General features: G+C 40.9%; 1 protein-coding gene across 1 annotated transcript in view; it reads left to right on the top strand.

Moving 5' to 3' along the window:
- Positions 1 to 2,686: 2,686 nt before the first annotated feature.
- Positions 2,687 to 20,395, top strand: part of LOC146364088 (helicase ARIP4-like) — a 76,530-nt gene continuing 58,821 nt past the window's right edge. Inside the window, exon 1 of the mRNA XM_084916056.1 lies at positions 2,687 to 2,814. The gene's annotated coding sequence lies outside the window, so the exon portion shown is untranslated. The remainder of the gene's footprint in view (positions 2,815 to 20,395) is intronic.

Below are 20,395 nucleotides of genomic sequence, written 5' to 3'. Positions count from 1 at the left end.
CATTAAACCACTTTAATTTAAGCTGAAAGTCTGAACTTCAATCACATGTTGACTGTTTGATTTCAAATTCACTCTGGTGGTGAACGTTACAAAACTTGTGCCATTGTTCAAAGACTTATGGACCTAACTGTAAAATTTTTAGAAGAGTAAACAAGGCTTCAATAAAGTGAAACCAGACTTTTCACCGTATGTTAAGGAAATAGAAAATAATTTCTGTATTATAAAGCTTCAAAATATATCACTGTCTATAATAACAATAAGACAGTTTGTAAGGAGGGTCTCTTAGCGTATTTTTGTACTTCTTTGATCTTATGAAATTTGTTATTTATATATGGTAAAACACAGTCTTCATAACTTTAGTAATAATAAATTTATATTATTAATAATATTTTTAGTTTAGAGTTCCAGAAAGTCCTTTATAGCTATAGTTAATATTAGGATTTCTTGCCTCTGGTTTTTAGGACAGCGTACAGCTGTTAGTCAATTTACACACATTTTAAATTAAAAAGGTGTTGATGGGCTGGTGTTTTTAATGTTGAGAATTTTTAAATATGATATGTGTATTAAATATAATTAATTTATTTTATTTGTTTTTGGTGTGCAGTATCTAACCATTTATTTACAGATCATCACACCCTGTGTGTCAGACCTTTGCTTAAATTCCATAATCTGGTGTTATGCAGAGTATCTAGCAATAGAGGGCACCATATCAATATGAAAAAGAGTCATGTTTTTCCATCAGTCCAGGAATGTGTGCAGCAGACCACCTGCTGATCAGTTTCATAACAGAGAATATTAACCCCGTTTAATGTATAACATGTTTAGAAGGATTAGGGAGAAGCTGGAGAGGCAGACTGTTCACATGCATGGTCGAGTTGACATTACAGTCTGTATCCAGCTGTTCTCTTTCAAATGAGACACCTGACACATTTTTGAGTTTCAGTTTTGGTTTTGCAGAGATGATGACACATATTGTCAACACGAATCAGAGTCTTTTAGTCCAAAATAAACAAAATCATCTGATCGTAAAGTCACTGATCTATGCTCCACAGAGCTAAGCCTTGAGCTCAGCCAACTTACATATTGTATTTAAACTGTAAAATATTAAAAACACACATACAAAAACTTAAAATCTACAGAAATAGATACTGTAAAGCAAAAAAAACTTGCTCTCACAGCTTTTTTTGAAATCTGTATTCTGGTCAACAGCTGGAGAAAGATGTCAGGGTACAGGTCTGCTTCAGAGAAGTGTCCCGACTTACTGGGTGATACTGATGTACTGGCTTGAAATCATCTGCTCCACTTTAATCATGAGCTCTTCTTATAAAGCAGCCAAACCAAGGCTGACCTTTTGGTTTTAGAATGGAAATGCCGTTCTTTCTAAAAATCGTCCTGATTTAACTGAACTAAAAAACAAAACAACAGAAAAAATCCACATGCAGTTAACTTGTTATAGCTTGTTATAACTGGTTTAGCAGTCAGTAAATAAGGTGAAACCAGAATGCAAAATATTATGAAAGAACCTTTTCCTGTTTATGGTGCATGCAATTTTTTTATTTTTAAAATGCTGAAAACAGTTAAGTAGCACAATGGGAAAGAGACCAGCGGCTTTGTGCATACCGCAAAATTCAAACTCTGTTAGATATGCAGTTATTCAGCTGGAGAGTTTATTTAGGACATAACTCCACGTAAGTGGGCCAGACTTGTGCTGGCATGGCTGCGTGAGCTTGGCAACATTAGGCTTGGTACATTGATACACCTACTGTGGCATATCCTTTCTATTAAAAACATTCTCAAAAACAATATTTAGGGCATTAAAATGAATGTTTAGAAGTTAAAATATTGGTCCAATATTCAGGTTTCATGTGTTGTATATGGAATACCTTTATTCAGTAATCACACTACACAGTTGTGATACTATCATGAGAGCACATTCTGTCCAGATCTAAAAAAAAAAAAAAAAAAAATTCTTTAAGCTATACAGTAAGTAGTAGCATCAGATAGTATTTTATATGATTGCCCAACTTTTACAGACTTTTTGTTGTCACTGTCCCAGCTAGAAGCATTTTCGCTGGTATCCAATTCAAAATGAGCATTAAAAATGTAGCAGACAAATACAATTTCGGTTTATATATATATATAACACTTAGAACTTCAGAGGCCAGACAGACTGATTGGAAACACTTGCATGCATGGGCGCTTATTCGGAAATCATCGGACATCTGAACAGGAAATTGCATTATGTTAATACCAGTTTATTAAATTAATTTCTTGATCTTGGCCATCTTAGGTAAGCTATAAGCAGGCTTTACACATCCAGACGTTTTGCCGATAGATTATTAAATTTTCAAAATTATATTTTGGGGATTTTTTGTTTGTTTTTTCGCTATAAATCAGGCTTTCTTCTTCTTTGTTTTCGCACAAAGTATGTTGTTGGTTTTTTTTTTTAAACAACTACTAAATTATATTTTTGGATGATGCAACAAAGGGGAACAAAATGAACCGCGTGTTACGCATCAAATAACATTTGACAGTTTAACTTTCATGCAGTCCTTTCCTCTGCTAACCAGCACTGGAGCCCACAACACTTTGGATGCTCGGGCACTTCCGGAACTTTCGTAATGGCTTTTTTTTTTCCTGTACAGAGTGCGTGCAGGGACCAACAGGACCGACCCTCCTCTTTCAGTAAGAAACCGATGAATGGGTGAAAGCGGCCAAGCCTGCCCTGGCTCTCATTACCACTTCCTAAATAAAAGCTTTTTCCCCCCTTTTTTTTTTACTTGAAGGGACTCATCGCAGAGACGGGGACGGAAGGTGAGAGACACACGCCGGCTTTAATGTCCGCTTTCGAATGTTTTCTTCCTGCTAAAAGCATTTTCCCCTCTCCTGTTGGGCTATTTTGGAGCGTCAATTAGGCTCCAGACAATAGAGGAGCATGCTGCACTTGCACCCCCCACCCCTTCTTCGCTTCCTCCTCCTCCTGTCTGCATTGCTGTTGCAGCCCCCCCCCCCTCTTTTGTGTTATGAAACAAGCAAGCACGCTGCTTTCATTTTCGTGTTAATTTTTCTATAGCAAGACCTCGGAAGAAGTAGCCGACACAGAGATGCAGTCAGTGGGACACATTAAATAAGAAGCGGATAGGTGTTACTTAACAGTTAGGCTATGAAGGGAAAGCATAAGGAAAGTGACTTATGTAAAGACTTATGTAAACTGAGGCTTTCTGTTTATTAGGATGCCGATTAGCACCATCAGCAGCTTCAGCTTTAGTATTCCCGGGATCTTTCACAGCCACTTTTTAACTTCTCCCATTGCTTTTCAGTTCGTTTGTCACACTTGTGCACAGCTTCAACCAAATGACATCACTCGAGACAGTTTGTAGGACTTTGCACAGCTCCATCTAGAGACACGAAAGGCTTCCACAAATATACAGCAGTGAGCATCTGTAAGCACTGGAATATACCAGTTGTCTTAACACGGAAGTTAAAAGTGCAGAGGAAAGTGCATCTGCGCAGAAGTATGGCAGTTTATTTAACTGTACCCACACACACCACTGTGCAAAAGTACAGAGGATTTTATATTTTTTGTTTTCAAGGAGCCACACTTTCTAATTATTCCTTGAGGAAATAGTTCTCCAGGCTTTCTGAAGGTCTCTCAAAGTTTTCACTCAATTTTCAGTCCGGTCCTTGTTCCGGACCAGAGGGTTCCCATTTAACACCGGGCTATGAAGGATTAAAGCACAACAAAGGATACCTAGATCACTAGAAGAACTTGTGTTGTATTTATACTTAACGGACAACTTAGCAATTTATTTTATATTTTAAGGCACTTGGTTACCAGCAGCCTGCTACAAAAACTAGTTCCTTCAATTTCTTTGGTTCAATCTGTGGAAAATGCCGACAACATGGTTTGACAGACATAAACATAGTATTTTTTTGCAACAAGGTTATCCCCAAAAAGAAAGTAACATAGCATGAGGTACAGTGTCTCTAAAGAATCTGTGGAAACTACACAAGTGGAGGACAAAAGAAGTGGCAGGCCTAAAAAAAAACTATTTACAGCAGATGAACAGGGCCTGCAAGTCATTAAAAACACTTAAAAAAAAAAATGGCTCTGGATAGTGTAGTGGTAAGACTACGCCCCATTCGGAGTGGGAGTCACAAGTTTGATTCCCATCCAGTAAGGGTCCTGGCTAGACAAATGTATGTGACAAATAAAGGTGTGAATGTCCTTCAAGAAGCCTGGAGAACTATTCCTGCAGACTACTTAAAGAAATGACAAGAAAGAGAGTTGAAGCTTCATACCACATTTCTACTTTAAAGCTCATTAGAAGTGCACAAACTCTGGTTTTGCAACCTGAGCTTATGGAAGCCTCTTTACTTTTAAAAAAAGAAAGAGACAATACATTCTATCAAGCTCCTATATAAATCTTAAATGCTTCACTAACTGGCCATCAAGTGTTGTGTTTTTTTTGTGGTTTTTTGTGGGGTTTTTTTGTTTTTTTTAGTGAAACTTATTGTGCTGCTGGTAGAGATGAATTTGAAGTACCGTTTTGAAGGTTACATTGCGTCTTTTCTTACTTAAGACTGTCTGGAATGATTCAAACTCAAGCTGTGATATGATCAGGTTGGCAAACTCCCAGACTTGTCAAATCTGGCCGTGTATGTGTTTGTCCAGTTTTGGCCTTTGTTTCCTCTCTCGCGCTCTCTTGAACAAAATACTGTTTGCAGGCTTGCATACTTCAAACACAGGTCAAGATTAGTTAATTACATTTTTGCGGGGGTTCTGTTTAGATCCAGATTCTCAGTATAATTTTGAAAGGATGATCTGGGGACGCTCCTGTAGTGCTCTTTTCATCCCTCCAGTCACCGTTACATCACTCGGTCTGTTCCTGCTAATGAGCTCAGCAGGCAGCTCAGTACAGGAACACATCCCTAGAAACAGCACAGGAGTGATGGGAGCAAGGTGGCTACCGCTGGCCTGCTTGACATTTATGTACGGTGATGGGGGTTGAGCACCAGATGAGATTTCATCTGCCTGACGATAAAAGGGGAAGAACTGCCCGCACTAGCATGATAGCGCTGGTGGCGAAGTCGAAAATGCACTTTTAGTTCTCACTTATCAAATGTTTCAAAGCAGTTAGGGTGAGATGTGTTCATGTAGTTAAAAAATAAACAATAAAGGATGGAGGATATTTGTCTACTAAATGTACTTTTTGCAGATGAATGTGCCAACAAGGGAATCGGGAAAGAATATCTGTCTTTGAGTTATAGAAGAGGGCATGTGTGTCATGCTCACTGCTTCCCATACTGAGTCCTAAACAGCGGGTGAGTGTTGTAAGTGTCTCTTTGACCTACGCTTCTTGTAAAGACGGGGGACAAAAACCACAATGAGATAGAAAGTGATGGGCGCTCTGACCTGTGTCAGATGCTAATTTTCAGAGTTGAGTGAAACATCACAGCAGGGAGTTCGGATTAACTAGAGATTTGGTTTTACTTTATCTCTCCTTGTGGCCAGAAAATGTAAATCAGTGGAGCAGAAATGGAAAGAGAACGAGTGAAAGAACGACGGAGCTGAGACTCTGAGCTCCGGTGCTTCTCATGTTTTAGGAAATTCGTAATACCAACATGAGTGGGGTGGATGAGCCACTGTGTCTCTGACCTACTGTAATAGTTAACCTAACTAAATGTCATTTTAAAATCTTTAATAGAGGAATTGTCAGCAATTTCTCTTTTTTACTGTGACACATCAGGATTGATGGAGGAAGTGTGAAATTTTGCAAAAGGCTCATTTTTCTTCTTGTGGCTAATTGAGTGTAAAGAACAGAGGGGCAGATGCAGAGAGCGACTGCTGTCTAGCTTACAGCAGTGAACATGCTGAGTGTTACATCTGTCTAAAACTGCATGCGGAAGAGTGGTTTGAAGTCTGTGACTGTTCTCTTTATGTTTGAGCGTAAAAACCTCAGCCAGTGAAAAGAAATCTGGAGACAGGGATGTAACTAATGGCAGCAGCAAAGTGGCTTCTCCCGAATGATGTCGTCCATCAGAATAAAAAACCCTCAGCATCAGTGGAGTGTAAGAGTAGAGGAAGTCAAAACAGGAGGCAAAGTACTCCTTTATACTCAGTTCTTCACACCAGTTGTAATGGTTTTGAGGGCTCTGTGGTGTGACAAGCATATCGATGCAAAAGCGTGGCGAGTGGCAGCAGTTGTGATGTCACCATTCGTCAGAGTGACCATGACAAGCTTAAACCAGACTTGTCATAAAACCAAAGTGCCATGGTTGTTCTCTGCTACAACCATGGCACTTTGCACTTAAAACTTTGAGAGACTTTGTTATACCATCTTTATTTGTGTAACTCAGACTGCTGAAACATTATCTCCAGTATGTGCAGGAAATAGCAGTTAACAGCCAGTCAAAACCAGCCAGTACGCCTAGAGTTGGTGTCAGAAGGCAGGACCCAAGTGGTGGAGATGATTGGGCCACGTTATGAGTGTTGTTATGATTGGATTGGTTTAAATAAGTTAAGCAATTTTAAAATATGGTTTTTATTTATAAATGTAAAATATCTCTAGCCAATTCACACAAAAATCCAACGTAGCCGAATTCTGCAGTACTCAGCAAACCTTGGTGTGACCATAGGGGTATGCTATGAAGAGGGATTAGTAGGTTATCGAGCTAGGTCGAACATGTAGTCAGAGTTTTCAGTGTCACAAACGTCATTCTCTTTTTACTGGGTTTAAAATGACCAGAAGCACCATGATTTCACTAATTATTTTACTTACAGCATGTTGTAAGTGTGATATAGATTCTCTGCTGGGAGAACATGTTGTTAGGTGCATGTTAAGCTGTAGCTTACTACTGCCTAGTTACTGCTCATAAGCCTGTTTGACACTGCTGGAATTGCAGCTACTACTGCACAAAACACACAGTAAGAATACCTGTTTAATCAAGTTCACTTTGATCTTCCAACGAACTAAAGCAATTTCAACGTCTCTTCTATTAGGCTGTGGGACAGGAACATTTAAATGTCTCTACTTTAAAGTTTCAGACTAATGTGCAGCAGTCACATTAGAAATAAATAGCTCTGAGAGGGCACTGTGATAAAATAAATATATTCACTCAAATTAAAATGTCAATTTTACTGCTCTGTGCAGTCGATCACCAGATTAAGGATTTTCCTCAACATTAATCTCTTGTATTTGCAACGGTGTTGGCCTTGACTGTTAAAATTTTTATGTTCTTTATAGATCACTGTTTTACTATGATCAGCTGATAATCTCTCCGATTGGAGCCGGTGGCACTCATAGGGATCATTTTCTGCAGGAGAAGAGTCATATGAGGCTTGAAAGGGCGCTTTCATGTGGGCCGCAAAGAGCCTGAAGCGGAAAGTCCAGCTTAATAGAGAAAGCTGATAACCACCATCGTGATACCCGTTATTTCCAGCTATAGTTTTGGATTTTCTTGAGTCAGCTAATGCAGAGAAAGCCTGGCCGTGTTGACTTTCCTACCCTTCAGGCCTTTACACATTCAGTGGGGAATTAATTTGAAGTCCTGCCTTCATGTTCCTTAAGAGTCTGATATTTCTCATTTTCAAAATTCGATGTCATGTTTTGATTTAGTACACTGTGTCTTGTCTAACAGTATAATTAAAAAAGGGGGATGGGGTGGGGGTAGCAGCTGCATGTGGGCTGTTAGCTGTAGCAAGGTAAACAGTTGAGCATAGGGGTTGTCTCCTGACTGCTTTTTTCCTTTAATGGAAAGTTACTACCGAGCCTGTCTTGTGGAAAAATCCTACACACCCCTGAGATGATCCCTTCAGGGCCTCATCCTACTAAACTTTTAATGATTTAACATCTTCTTTCTGAGCACCTGCTCAGTTGTAAGTTTTACTCCCAGAGTCAAGGATTGTATTGATGAATGCAAGTCTGCTGTGATGTGTCAGATTTTCAGTGCTAGATATCTGAGAGGATAGAGTCTGTTCACATCTCTGAGTTTTCATCGGCCACTTTTTCCTTTCTTTTCAGTAACACACTGTGAACTCATTGGAAGTGGTCTCAGTTTGAATCCCAGTGTTTGTAAACTGCATTTAAATAATGGGGAAGCTATCCACTGCAGGATTTCTGTCACAGTTATTAGAGGTCATTCATTTATTTCGTGACAAATATTTGGTGACATTTTCAGATTACAAATTATTGTAATAATCCCTGAAAGGAAATTGTTCTGCAACAGTTGCTCAAATGTCAAATTTCTTAAACTGTACAGGATTAAAAAAAAAATCACAAATAGTTGTTTGGTTTGCAGAGGAAAAGCTGGAATAACTGAAACATTTTTAAACTATATTAGTGGTTAGGATCAGGTCATGTGTTTATCATAAACCACAGCCACACATACCTGGAGAATGATCAGCGACCATCTCTGCATCCAGGGGTTGCTGGAGGTTAGTTGAAATGAGACATAAAGAGAATGCTGGACCCAAAACCTCCTTGCAATTGCTTTGTTTGCCAGCAGTCACCCGTAGTTTGTGTGGAAGTCTCCGACTAGTCTGTACACTTTATCTCTCATGACCAGATGCTCACAAGTGGTCCCTATGGGTCTGTGTGACTGTGGTCTGTGTGACTGTGGTCTATGATGCTACGGTGACCCACAGGGGTTAAAAATTTACTCATTGCTCTGTTAAGTCTCTCCTTCTCTCTCTAATCCATGAATTCTTGTACATATGCAAATATAAACTACACAGCTTACTAAAGCAAACAATCTTAAGATATGAGAATTTCAAAAGTTTTGGTCAGATGTGGTTCAGCTTAGGATCCGCAGTATTGCAGCGTCTATGACAGCCAACCCTCTTCAGTGTGTTTATTAGTACAGCTATACTTGTGCATCTTCCACTTAACCCAGTGGTAAAGGTTGAATTCGTTTGCAGGATGTTGAAGATTCCAAGAGACCCGATACGGCTTCACTGCGTGGGTGTGTGGTAGTCCAGAGAACAGTATTTGTTAGCATTGTTTTTATGTTTGATCTGTGACCTCTGATAAGCAAGCTCTCTCTTCTCTCCTCTCAGTTTTTTTCTTTGTGCATGTCTCTGTGTGCAGTGGTTATGATACCTGCCTGTGTAAATGCACCTGTTTATTGTTGACATTAGTCATTTGTTGTCCAGTATCCATAGCTACACCTGCTGCATGTCTATCATCTTGTTTACTTTCTTCTCTGTGTTCTATCTAAATTACAGCACTGTGTGTGCATAGCTAGATGCTTGGATTCCTGTTTGAACATGATTGTAGGTCAACATGTGGTTTGAGGGTTGCTTTTTGTAGCCAAGATTAGGAAACTGTCTTAAAATGTGAAACTTTTAAACACTGTGAATTGTAGGCCTACTAGAACAAAAGGAATACACATACATACACTGACATGCCTTTTATTATTTACACTTATTCAGCTGCTTGTTAATAGAAGCAACTGAATAAGTGTGTCCATATGACAAGATCTCAATCCAATAGAGCACCTTTGAGATGTAGTGGAGAGTTTCATCATGGATGTATAGTGACAAATGAACTGTGTGATGCTATCATGGACTGCATGCATCTCTGAGAAATGTTTCCAGGGTCTTGAAGCCATGAAGAATGAACACAGTTCTGAAGGCAAAAGGAGGTGCAACCCAGTACTAGCAAGGGGTAACTAATTAAGTGGGTCGTGATTATATAAAATTTTGCTCTATACCAAAATTTAATTAACTAATGGACTGTGTGATAATTTATTACCAGCAGTCCTTATAAAAGACAAAAGAAAGTAATAGTAACTATTGTCTGCTTCATGATTTAGCATTTTCTTTGCTAATTGTTTTTTTCCCCATTGGTTGTGTGTTGTTTGAATAACATAAGAGACTTTAATAGAGTCTGCTTATTGCAGGGATTTTTCTTTTTTCACTTAAAAAAGCTCAGATAAGTGTTAATTCTTACTTTTTAAACTCTTTAGACTTTGTTTTGTTCCGAAGTTGATTTTTCTCACAGGTGAGGAAAGTTTCCACGACTTCAGTGATGAGTGCTTTTCAGCTCTGTTTGACCAATGAGTAGAAGAAGAAGGGGAATATTAGATGCCTACAAATGGTGTATTTTAACCACATTTTACATTAAAACAAATAATAAAAATGTTTGCTCTCTTTCATTCAAGTAGTTTTTTAAAAACCTACATACTGTTCTGATAAGCAGTTTGTTTCCCTTTAGAATCGCATTCAAGTTTCATGTCTGATAAACATGAGAGGAAATGGATCTTGGCAGAGGTGGATGAGAAAATATGATTGGATTTCTTTTAATAAACATTTGTTGGCTTGCCAGAAGGGCTTTAAAAGATTACGCCTTAAAGTCACAGACAATATAAAAGATGGATGTAGCAACTGTGGCATAACCTGTTGGTTTCTGAAGACCTATTTTCAAACGTCTTGCTGAGCGTTGCCACTGTTGTCATCTTGGTTGCAAAATAAAAATGCATGTGACAAGGAAGGGTGGATTTAGGTATGAAACCGTAGACTCATTGACTAAAGAGTTGTCAATTACAAGTGGTTAAGCAATGAGTGTGCAGTTTCTACCAGAGATAATCCACCATTTTGAATTTTGGATGTTGGCGTTGGAGTGATGTCACTCCTGGGTTGACGATGTTCCTGTAGTAAAGTTCTACAGGATATCGACCCCCAGCAAGTGATAGGTGACCACCCTCACCCCGCAGCTGGTTGTGGTAGATGGTTGACTCTACCTAGCAGCCTAGTTCTTCCTTTTAATTAGCTTCCTGTTAAAAGGGAGTTTTTCCTTTCCACTGTCGTCAAGTGCTTGCTCAGAGTGCTTGCTGTTTGTTTATCTGGGTTTTCTCAGTATTGCTGTAGGGTCTTTACTTTACAATATAACGTGTCTTATGGCAACTGTTGTTGTGATTTGGGGCTACAAACACATTTAAATGTGTTTCACACACATCGATAGAATCCTAGCTAAATATCATTGCAGAAACTTTTCCAATCACAGATGTTTTTTGCACAGTGAAGAAGAAAGTGATTTTCTTCTTCATGTTGTCACCTTTTCCCTTTTCTGGACTTTGGTCTCCAGTTTTGTCTTGTTTTTTTCATGCTGAAGCTATCATGGCTTTTCCAGCAGTTTTTTAGTTGCCTTGTACTGAGTGCCTTATAGGTAGTACAGATAACCTAAACAGAAGAGACCCGTCCCTGCTAGTGTCCGCACATGAACCTTAAACAAACCCGGTGAACCTACTAAATCCTTCTTTATTGGCTGAAGCACAGCCAGCTATATCCAATTGGATGTCATTGTGGCCTGCTGATATGTGATACCTCCCATGCTGCTCCTCAACCCTTTACCATTTTAAGTGCCTGGACCTTGGTCATGAGAATATTGATTAAGCTTGAAAATCTTTACATTATTTGCTGGTGACAATAGTATGCAAATAAATACAATATTTGTACTTAAATACTCTCCAGCATAAAAGAAAAGGTTTTCCATGCTCAATGTTTCAATTCTAAAAGCTCTTTAATGAAATGTATATGATCATATGTGGGTGTAGTCTGTTTTTTTTTTCTTGTTTCCTTTGCTGCAATGCAAGACGAGATCAGGTGGGCAGGCATTTGATGTGAGTAACATTTGGGATTGGCCCAAAGGTTTAAAAATAGTCACTGAAGCAAGCCTGTGCAGATCAACATTGTTCCATTGATCCAGGTCACTAATTTGTGAGTGTGACCTCGAAGCTAAAGAATTAAAATGAGGCTAATCCTGGACAAACTTGTACATGTTGTGGGTATTTATAGGCTCAAAGACAGAATTAGAAAAATGGTTGCTGTGTGTGCAGGTTTAGATTAAACCAAGCAGGGTCCACTTGTTAATGAAAAAATACTGTTTGTTTTTACTGACTGAAAACGTTTCCTTTTATTAATAGTACCTGCATTAACACTATAATTTGAAATTTAGTGTGTACTGCATTGAATTTTGCAGTACTGTGCAAATAGGAAATAGGTGAAGTGATTAATTGAACCATGTCCAAACAAAGGGCAAAAGCAGAGTTTTTACAGGTCTAATGAGCCTGGAATTGATATTTGATATGACCACCTTTGTTCTTCAACATAGTCTGAACACTCTTAAGCTTTCTTGTATTTTATTTAAGTATGTCCAGGAATAATTTTTCAGGCTTCTTGAAAGACATTCAAAGCTCTTCTTTGGATGTTGACTTCCTTTTGTCCTGTTCTCTGGCAAGATGATCCCACACTGCTTCAACAATGCTGAGATCTGGATTCTGTGGAGGTCAATCCATGACCGATGGTTTTCTACTGTGAGTTTTTCTATTGAGATATGCTTTTACTGCTCTTACGTTCCAGATGGTATTGCATGGTGGATCAAAATCTGATGGTACTTTCCTGTGTTCATAATTCAGTCAGTTTTGGCAAGATTTCTTGTCACTGACGTCAATGCACCTAGAATATGTTATTCTATAGAATATAGAATAACATATTCTATTTATAAAAGCTATCTGCACTGACATACATTGGGTAGAAAGAACTTTGTGTGTGTGTTTGAACTATGTGTCATCTTGTTTTGGATGAAAGCAACTTGACTAGATTGGTAAACCCCCTGCCTCCCTCCCCACCACCACCACCAGGTTTCAGTATTGTGTAATTCTGTTACACAAGCAAGGGGTTGTGATGCAGATCTTCTAAGTCTGTAAGCCACTTCAATATAAAAGGAAGGTGTTATACAATATCCATTTTCAGGGCCGTGAACCGAAGCGTTGGTGGTCTGATTATTCTTGCAAATGACCTGCATTTGGGGAATGTGCGGTGCACGGTCAGCTGACATCAGGGCAGTGCATCATCAGTGTGTTGGGCTGTGAGTTTTTCAAAGGAGGAAACTGATCTGTTGTTAGAAACGCTTCAGTCTTTTGTATCTCTTTTCTGTGAAACACATGTGATGGAGAGGTACAGGTGAACAGCTTTCAAAAATACAAAAGCCAGTGTCAGCCCTCTCTAATTTAAGTTATTAAATGAATATACAAGTTTTTTTTATGGGAAAGCTTGACTCTATGTAGTTCATGTTACCATTCCCCCCTCATTCCCTCTTTAAAATCTGCATCGCGCTTCCTGCAGGGTTTATAATGAGCGCCTGGTACACACTGTTCAGCACTGCTGACGTCTGAAACCAGGGTGCAAGATCACTGCGTTTGTATGTGTGAGCTCTTGTTACATCCTTTTTTTGCATGTGAAACCAGTTTGAGTGTGAGAGTCCTCATCACATTTAGAGCACATTTTTGAGGGTTAATATTAGATTTGGGCTAAGATTACTCTGAAAAATAAATGTGTCAGTGAAGGGCCTTAGTATAGAGTACAAAAGTGTGTGTGTGTCTGAGAGAGAGAGAGTTTGTGTGTAAAGTTTAATAAGAAAATGGGATTTTTCATGCGTACGAGTTCTGTGAAAGAGAGGGATGGAGAAATTAGTTTGTGTGTGTGTGTACAATGTCTTGCATCTTGGCATACATCTTGTATAACTTTATTTTTTCTTCTAAGCTGAACAGTGGCATTATTAGCCAGATCTTATGTAAGCCAGCTTATGCAAGCAGCTGTCTTCTCACTGCCCCCCTCCTTTATCATTTTAACTTTACTCTTGCATGCGCACACTCTCAGGGGATTTCAACAGCTAATTACATGGTGTCTCTGGGTATGTAGGAAAGCATTCTGTACTTTACAGGTTTTTTTTTTTTCCAGTCCAGTTCTTGAGTCATTTTGCATACCTATACTGTTCAACTGGCCTGATTCGTTCTCTTTTGTCCTCTGTCTATTCAAAGTCTTTCCTTTTCTTTTTAGTAAATACTTGACACTATACCAGGATATTTTGTTTTAAGCTGTTTGGAAATTGCCTTGTTGGTGTAAAAATGTACAACGTCAAGTTATGTTATCTTTGGGTTTTGTCAGATTCAACCAAAGAAATGGGAAAGAATTATAGAAAATTATGAAAGTTTTCATGCTTGAATGATTCATAGCTCAGTGTCAATTGGCTTAACAAAAAAACAAAACGTCCATCCATCCATTCGCTTCCGCTTATCCTTTCCAGGGTCGCGGGGGTGCTGGAACCTATCCCAGTTGTCATAGGGCGAGAGGCAGGGTACACCCTGGACAGGTCGCCAGTCTGTTGTAGGGCTAACACACAGAGACAGACAACCATTTGCACTCACATTCACTCCCGCATTCACACCTATGGGCAATTTAGATTAATCAATTAACCTGTCCCCACAAACTGCATGTCTTTGGACGGTAGGAGGAAGCCGGAGTACCCTCATACCAGCACAGTGTGGCACGGTGGTTAGTGCTGTTGCCGCACAGAAAGAAGGCCGGGATCTTTCTGTGTGGAGTTTGCATGTTCTCGCAAAAAAATCATTTTCATTATTTTCCTCTGAAAATGATGAGGTACAATGACTGGACTGTAAATCAGTGAAAAAGCAACCAATGTTCAAAGAAAAACTCTAAAAGTTCTTCAGAACTGCTGATCTAAACCACTTCAAAATATTTTGGCTTCTTGGGAGCAAAATATAAAGAAATGACTCGGTCGTTAACATTTTTGCACAGTTCTACATGCTACAAATATTTTAAAAATGTATGTACTTATTTATTTGCTTGTGTTTTTAATTAGTTTTGCTAATATCTGTTACATGAAGATAGAACATGACTTAGAGATATTTAAGTACAGAGTTTCCATGTGATTTTTTTTCACACCCACAACTGCATAATACTGGGGAATTCAAAATGCCCATCATTCACGCATTTATTATGTTTCAAAAAGTACCATATAAAGATTCAAAATATCATGTCAGATTTGACCTCTCATTGAAGGTCAATAGATTGATCTGAAGGTCAAAGTGATAATAATAGTATAGTATGTGTTTGGAAGTAGTGCAAAGCAGAAGACTTTGTCTGAATAGAGTCTGTATGCAAGTGGCCTGAGTGACGGGGGTTACTCAGACCATGGCTCAAATTGGTGAGGTGAGTGGGCAGGGGTTGAGTGTGGGGGGGACAGTCTGCATGGCCCAGGGGAAGAAGCTGTTTGTGAGTCTGGAGGTGTGGGACCTGATTGATCTGAGGCGCCAACCAGAGGGCAGCAGGTCAAACAGGTGGTGAACGGGGTTCTGAGACAGGAGGCTCTGGCGATTGCCTCCAGGGGTGGCAGAGGGCAGCAAGTGATTTTTATTTATTTTTTGGCGGGGGGGGGCAGTGTTAATTACCCTTTGACCAGCCTTCCTGTTCTCAGTTGTGGACCCTGCTGCCCAAGACCAGCGGCAGCTTCTAGTTCATATTAGTCCAGGTTGAGCTCCTCTGCGATTTTCAGACTGCTGTTGGGGGTTGGGGAGCTCTGGCATTTGTAGTTGGTGAGGGCTTTGATGCCTCTCCACAGCTGGTGGGGGTTGTTGACTGTGAGGAAGCTCTCTGTGCTCCTCCTGTAGCCCTCCTTGGCCTGTTCAAAGCCCCTCCTCAGGTTGACTGTAGCAGTGTTGTACAGAGAGCTGTCCCTCAGCATGAAGGCTGAGTTACAAGTCCTGATCCCATTTGAGCACATTGGCATGGACCTCATCGGGCCATTTCACTGGAGTGCACGGGGATATCGCTTTGTATTAGTTTTAACTGTTTATGCAACACAATATCCTGAACCAGTGCCACTGTGCACCATTTCCCCAAAGAGTGTGGCACAGGTGGTGTTTCAGTTCATCTCCTGAGCCAAAAGAGATACTGACTGATCAGGGCACATAAGTTCATATCTCGCACACTAAAAGAGCTATACGAATTACTGGGCATTAAATATGTTTGACTCAGCGTCTACCACCCTCAGACTGGCAGGTCAGTGGAGCGGCTGAATAAGACTTTAAAGTCCATGATTCGGAAGTTCATTCATGAGGATGGATGCAATTGGGGTCGCTGGTAAGACCCTCAGCTGTTTGCAGTGTGGGAGGTGTCTCAGGCCTCCGTGGGATTTCTCTGGGATTTGAATTTGGCAGAAAGCCGCCAGGGGTGTTGGACTTGATTAAAGAAAACTGGGAGAAAGGTCCAAGCCCGGCTAAAAATGAAATTCAATATGTTTTGGACCTAACAGCAAATCTGCACACATTTCGGCGATTATGACGGGAAAATTTGCGTGAGGTATGGCAGTTTGATGCTTTCCCCATACCCCGGCTCAATGAGCTCCTGGCACAGTTAGACACAACTCACTTGTTCACGACACTGGATTTAACCAAGGACTACTGGCAGATTCCCCTGTCTGCAGAGTTTAACCCGGCCCCTTGACTGATCTCACCCGAAAGGGTGCCCCAATTTGTGTCACAACGGGACTGCACGGACTCGCACGCAGGCTCTAAGTTTTGAAAACACAAGAGTCTTTATTACAGCAACACCAGGTGATCTATTTACAAAGGTGAGGGGAAAGCCAGGCTCCGGGGGTCCACACACAAATGGGGAAAGACGCAGAAAGTCCACACACACTCCATCCACGCCTCACGCTCCTCTTCACACTCCATGCACACTCGATCGCTCGGGAAACACAAGGGTTGGTCCAGGGAATCTGTACGCAGAGACACAAAGGGATTACAAAGGAAGATCGCTGAGAAACACTCTAGAGTGAACTGAGCTGGGGTTGCACTGACGAGGGTCGGCAACGGTCCAGCGACGAGAAACACAGAGCTGCCATCTTAAAAAGGAGCTGGAACACTCTCAGGTGATGAGCCACAGGTGCGTGATTGCGACCAGGTGCGTGGGCCAAGGGCAGGAGCCCACAGGTGAGCTCCGCCCAGGCAGAGGGAGGAGGGAGAGAGAGGAAGGGAGAGAGCAGGAACAAAAATGAAAATACAAACATATGTAGCCATACTGAGCCGACCAGGTAGGCACAGGTACGCTGACAATTTGGTCCAGTAGATGGATCAATGCCAAATGGTGTTCGTCCAGGTTAAGACACGCCTAACTTTTCCCTCCTTTTTATTCTGCAGACTGACGCCTTGAACAGAGGGCTGAGGTCCGTTTTGTCCCACCAGAAAAAAGGGGGGGGTTCAATTATTTATATCAGTAGGAAACTCTTTGAGCAGGAGGCCAGGTACAGCACAGTAGAGAAAGAGTGCCTGGCCATCCGGTGGGCGGTCGACACTCTTCCTTATTACCTCCTGGTCTGCCCTTTCACCCTCTGTTCGGATCATGCCCTGCTGCTGTGGCTCCATCGCACAAAGGATCCCAACATCCAGATCACCTGGTGATATCAGACTCTCCAGCCTTTTAATTTCTAGGTGGTCCATAGGCCAGGGGTGCAGGTGGCTGTAGTGGATTTTCTCTCCCGGCAGGGTAGGCTAGGCCAGATGGCTCCCTGGTCTAAGTCAGGCGATGGGGGTATGTGGTAGGGTGTGGTTTGTGGCTCAGCTGCAGGGGAGGAGTGGAGCAGTGGGTTCAGGGTGTGTTGTCAGGGGAGGCTGACTCATACAGCTGACCCCCATGATCTGATCATGTCTCCCCATTTGAATATGTCACTGGGACCAGATGACAGAACTGTGCGTGGCGTGAAACAGGAGGACAGCCGGAAAGCTGTTGCAAAGACAGTCTGTAATAAAAGCAGTCAACCTACAATGCTATGTGCGTGGGCACTTTATCACAAGAACGAAGAAAAAAAAATTAATACATGCAAAATATAATACTAATTTTTTTTAAATGAAACACGGCCTAGTGAGTGAGCTCCCTTGTTGGAGTGCTTCTTGTTATTTTTGCAACCTTCAAGATAAGTTATGCTAAATGTCCAAAATATCAAAATGTTTTAAAACAACAAATGTGTTGTAAGGCTTTTAACAATAAGTATGAAAATAACTTCACCCCCCCAAAAAAGTGTAAGATGATAATATCTTTTAATAACAACTGCATTGGTTCCACGTCTTTTTTGTAATCTCATGTCAGTCCAGACCATAGTGTTGTTCGGGGGGGTTGTTTTGTCTTTTAGCAAGAGAAATTTAGGTTACTTCATCCCCTCCCCTGTGGTCATGGGGGTGGTGTTTGTAGGACATTAGACAGACTGCTCCCCTCCCCCTGCCTCTCCAGCCAGGACCCCGTCTTTGTTCATCTACACCGTCGCTCTGTATCTTTTATTTGTTTTTTCTGTGCTTTTCATATTTTCCCATTAAGAGCGTCCTCTTCCCATATTCACAGAATTTAGATTACCGCTCGCTCTGTTTGGCCAAAAGTAATGCTGTCCTACACAAAGCCTTATCGGCTGAATCATACGTCCTTGGAACCCCTCCTTGGCCTGCTGTTTGAGGTTACGTAAGGTAGAATTGTACAGAAAGAGGAACACAAATGGCTTTTCTTTTAAATTTTCAACCCTGCATATGCAAGTACTTTCAAGAGAATTTCAACCATCTCTGTGCTTTTAAAGGTTCACAGCAGCAGCTTTGGTGCAAAGGAAGAACTCTTTCTACAGATACTGAATTTGAAAGACTTTTGCATTCTTCTCTTGCTTTGCAATACTGACGAGGAGGTGAAAAGAAAAAACTTAAAGGAAAAAAACAATGCTGAAAGTTTTGCAAAGAAAAAAGCTCTGCTTAAACTGCGAGTGTTCTATCATCTTTTTGTGCATTCATCTCTTCTTTCAGGTGGTACACCAGTCTTTAAATGACGATGCATGCATATGTTTGAGTTGCACTTAGACACTTAGACACTGTGGTCTGCAGCAGTGTTGCTCCAGCTGCGCAGTTTCATAAGATTTGTATAAAATTTTGCATCTCCAACATTAGTGTAGTCCATTGTGAGTCATATGAATGGGCAAAATTAACCACAGTCTGGCGTGCATTATCCACTAGGGGCAGCAGGCATTCCTTTAGCACCTAAAAGAAACAGAAGACTAAAGGCAGTGAATTGCCCTCTCTGACAGCTGGAAGTTGACTCTGTCACAGCTGGGGCGGCAGCCGTGTGGAGGGTGAGAAAGGAGGATCCAATAGCAGACAGAACCGAACATAAACCTAAACTGGGAAAACTAATACAACATGGAGGACATGAAGCGAGGAGCAGAGAGACACGAAGAAACATGGAATAATGCAGACTACACGGGAGGTTCACAGAGAAACACAGACGACGCCACGAGAAGCACAGGCAGACACCAACTATAAATACACACACCAGGTAATCAGGAAATGGCACACAGGAGGGGACACAGCTGGAACTAATGGACATAACGAGACAGACCTACAAAGTAAAACAGGAAACACCCAGACTGTTTTACAACACAAAACTCGGGGACCCGTACAGAGCACAGAGGGAGACACAGGTAGGGAAAATAAACACGACAACCAAACCCCAACAACCAATACCAATCAGAATAACTAGAAAATAATAATCACAAACTCAAGGCGCTGGGTCACCGACCCAGGACCATGACAGTCTCACACATTGGTGTTTCATCTGTGGTGTGTGGTGGGGTCAGATCACTGCCAAGCTTTGTAAGACATGCAAGTTAGCTTTGACAAACAGTTACAAACAGCAGCACGAACACCTGAACAAAATCTAGTGCAAGAGTGCTGCAAAAATAAATAAATCCTCCCTTTGTGCTCACCTCAGCTAGGCTTGAGGCTATAATTTGTGGGAAATGATCTCATTTTAATGTGAGCCTGTAAATTTGTAAGTATCCTTCACAGTGCTGAATCAATATTCAGGGTTAGGAAAAATGGCTGAATGTGAGTTTCACAATGTTATTACAGGCCTGTTGCATAGGATTGCAATATATTTGAACAGGTGCCGTCTTGTCCACCTTCAGAATGTTAAAACGGGTCATCTTAGGTAAGAAGAGGAAGAAGAAAGTTTCTTGCCCAGTACAGCTGGGGCTGCTTAGAGTAGCAGACATATACTGCATGTGTGTTATGTAACAGTTATTTTATAGCCTGAAGGCCTGACATAAACAGAATAGTTTGGCCTCCTTTCCACTGGTATATAAAGTTATGGTATATAAAGTTATATAAAGCTTGATGGCATTGAATCAAGTGTCCCCTTTTTAGGGGGGAGAGGAGCTGGATTTGACTTCTGAGTAATGAAACAAGCTGTACAGTATTTCTGCTGGAGTTCATGTGACCTACTTTTAAATATAAGTAAAGTACTTTAACTTATCTGAGTTTGAATCTAGAGCCCGGCTGGGACCAATTTTTGTGGCGTTTCTATGTCCCCGTGTTTGTATGGTTTCTGTACGGCTACTTCAACCTTTTCTCCCAGCCCAAAGACATGCATGTTAGTGTAATTAGTGATTATGAATTTGGTGTAGGTGTGAATGGTTGTCTGACTCACTGTGTAAGCTCTGCAACAGACTGACAACACACCCAGGGCGTACCCTGCATCTTGCCCTATGACGGCTCTGATAGGCTC

The sequence above is a fragment of the Perissodus microlepis genome, chromosome 20, assembly GCF_051167445.1.
Source record: "Perissodus microlepis isolate ML-2025 ecotype Zambia chromosome 20, ASM5116744v1, whole genome shotgun sequence".
Taxonomy (NCBI): domain Eukaryota; kingdom Metazoa; phylum Chordata; class Actinopteri; order Cichliformes; family Cichlidae; genus Perissodus; species Perissodus microlepis.
Note: the sequence above shows the minus strand (reverse complement) of the source record. Positions and strands in the feature narration are given on the sequence as shown.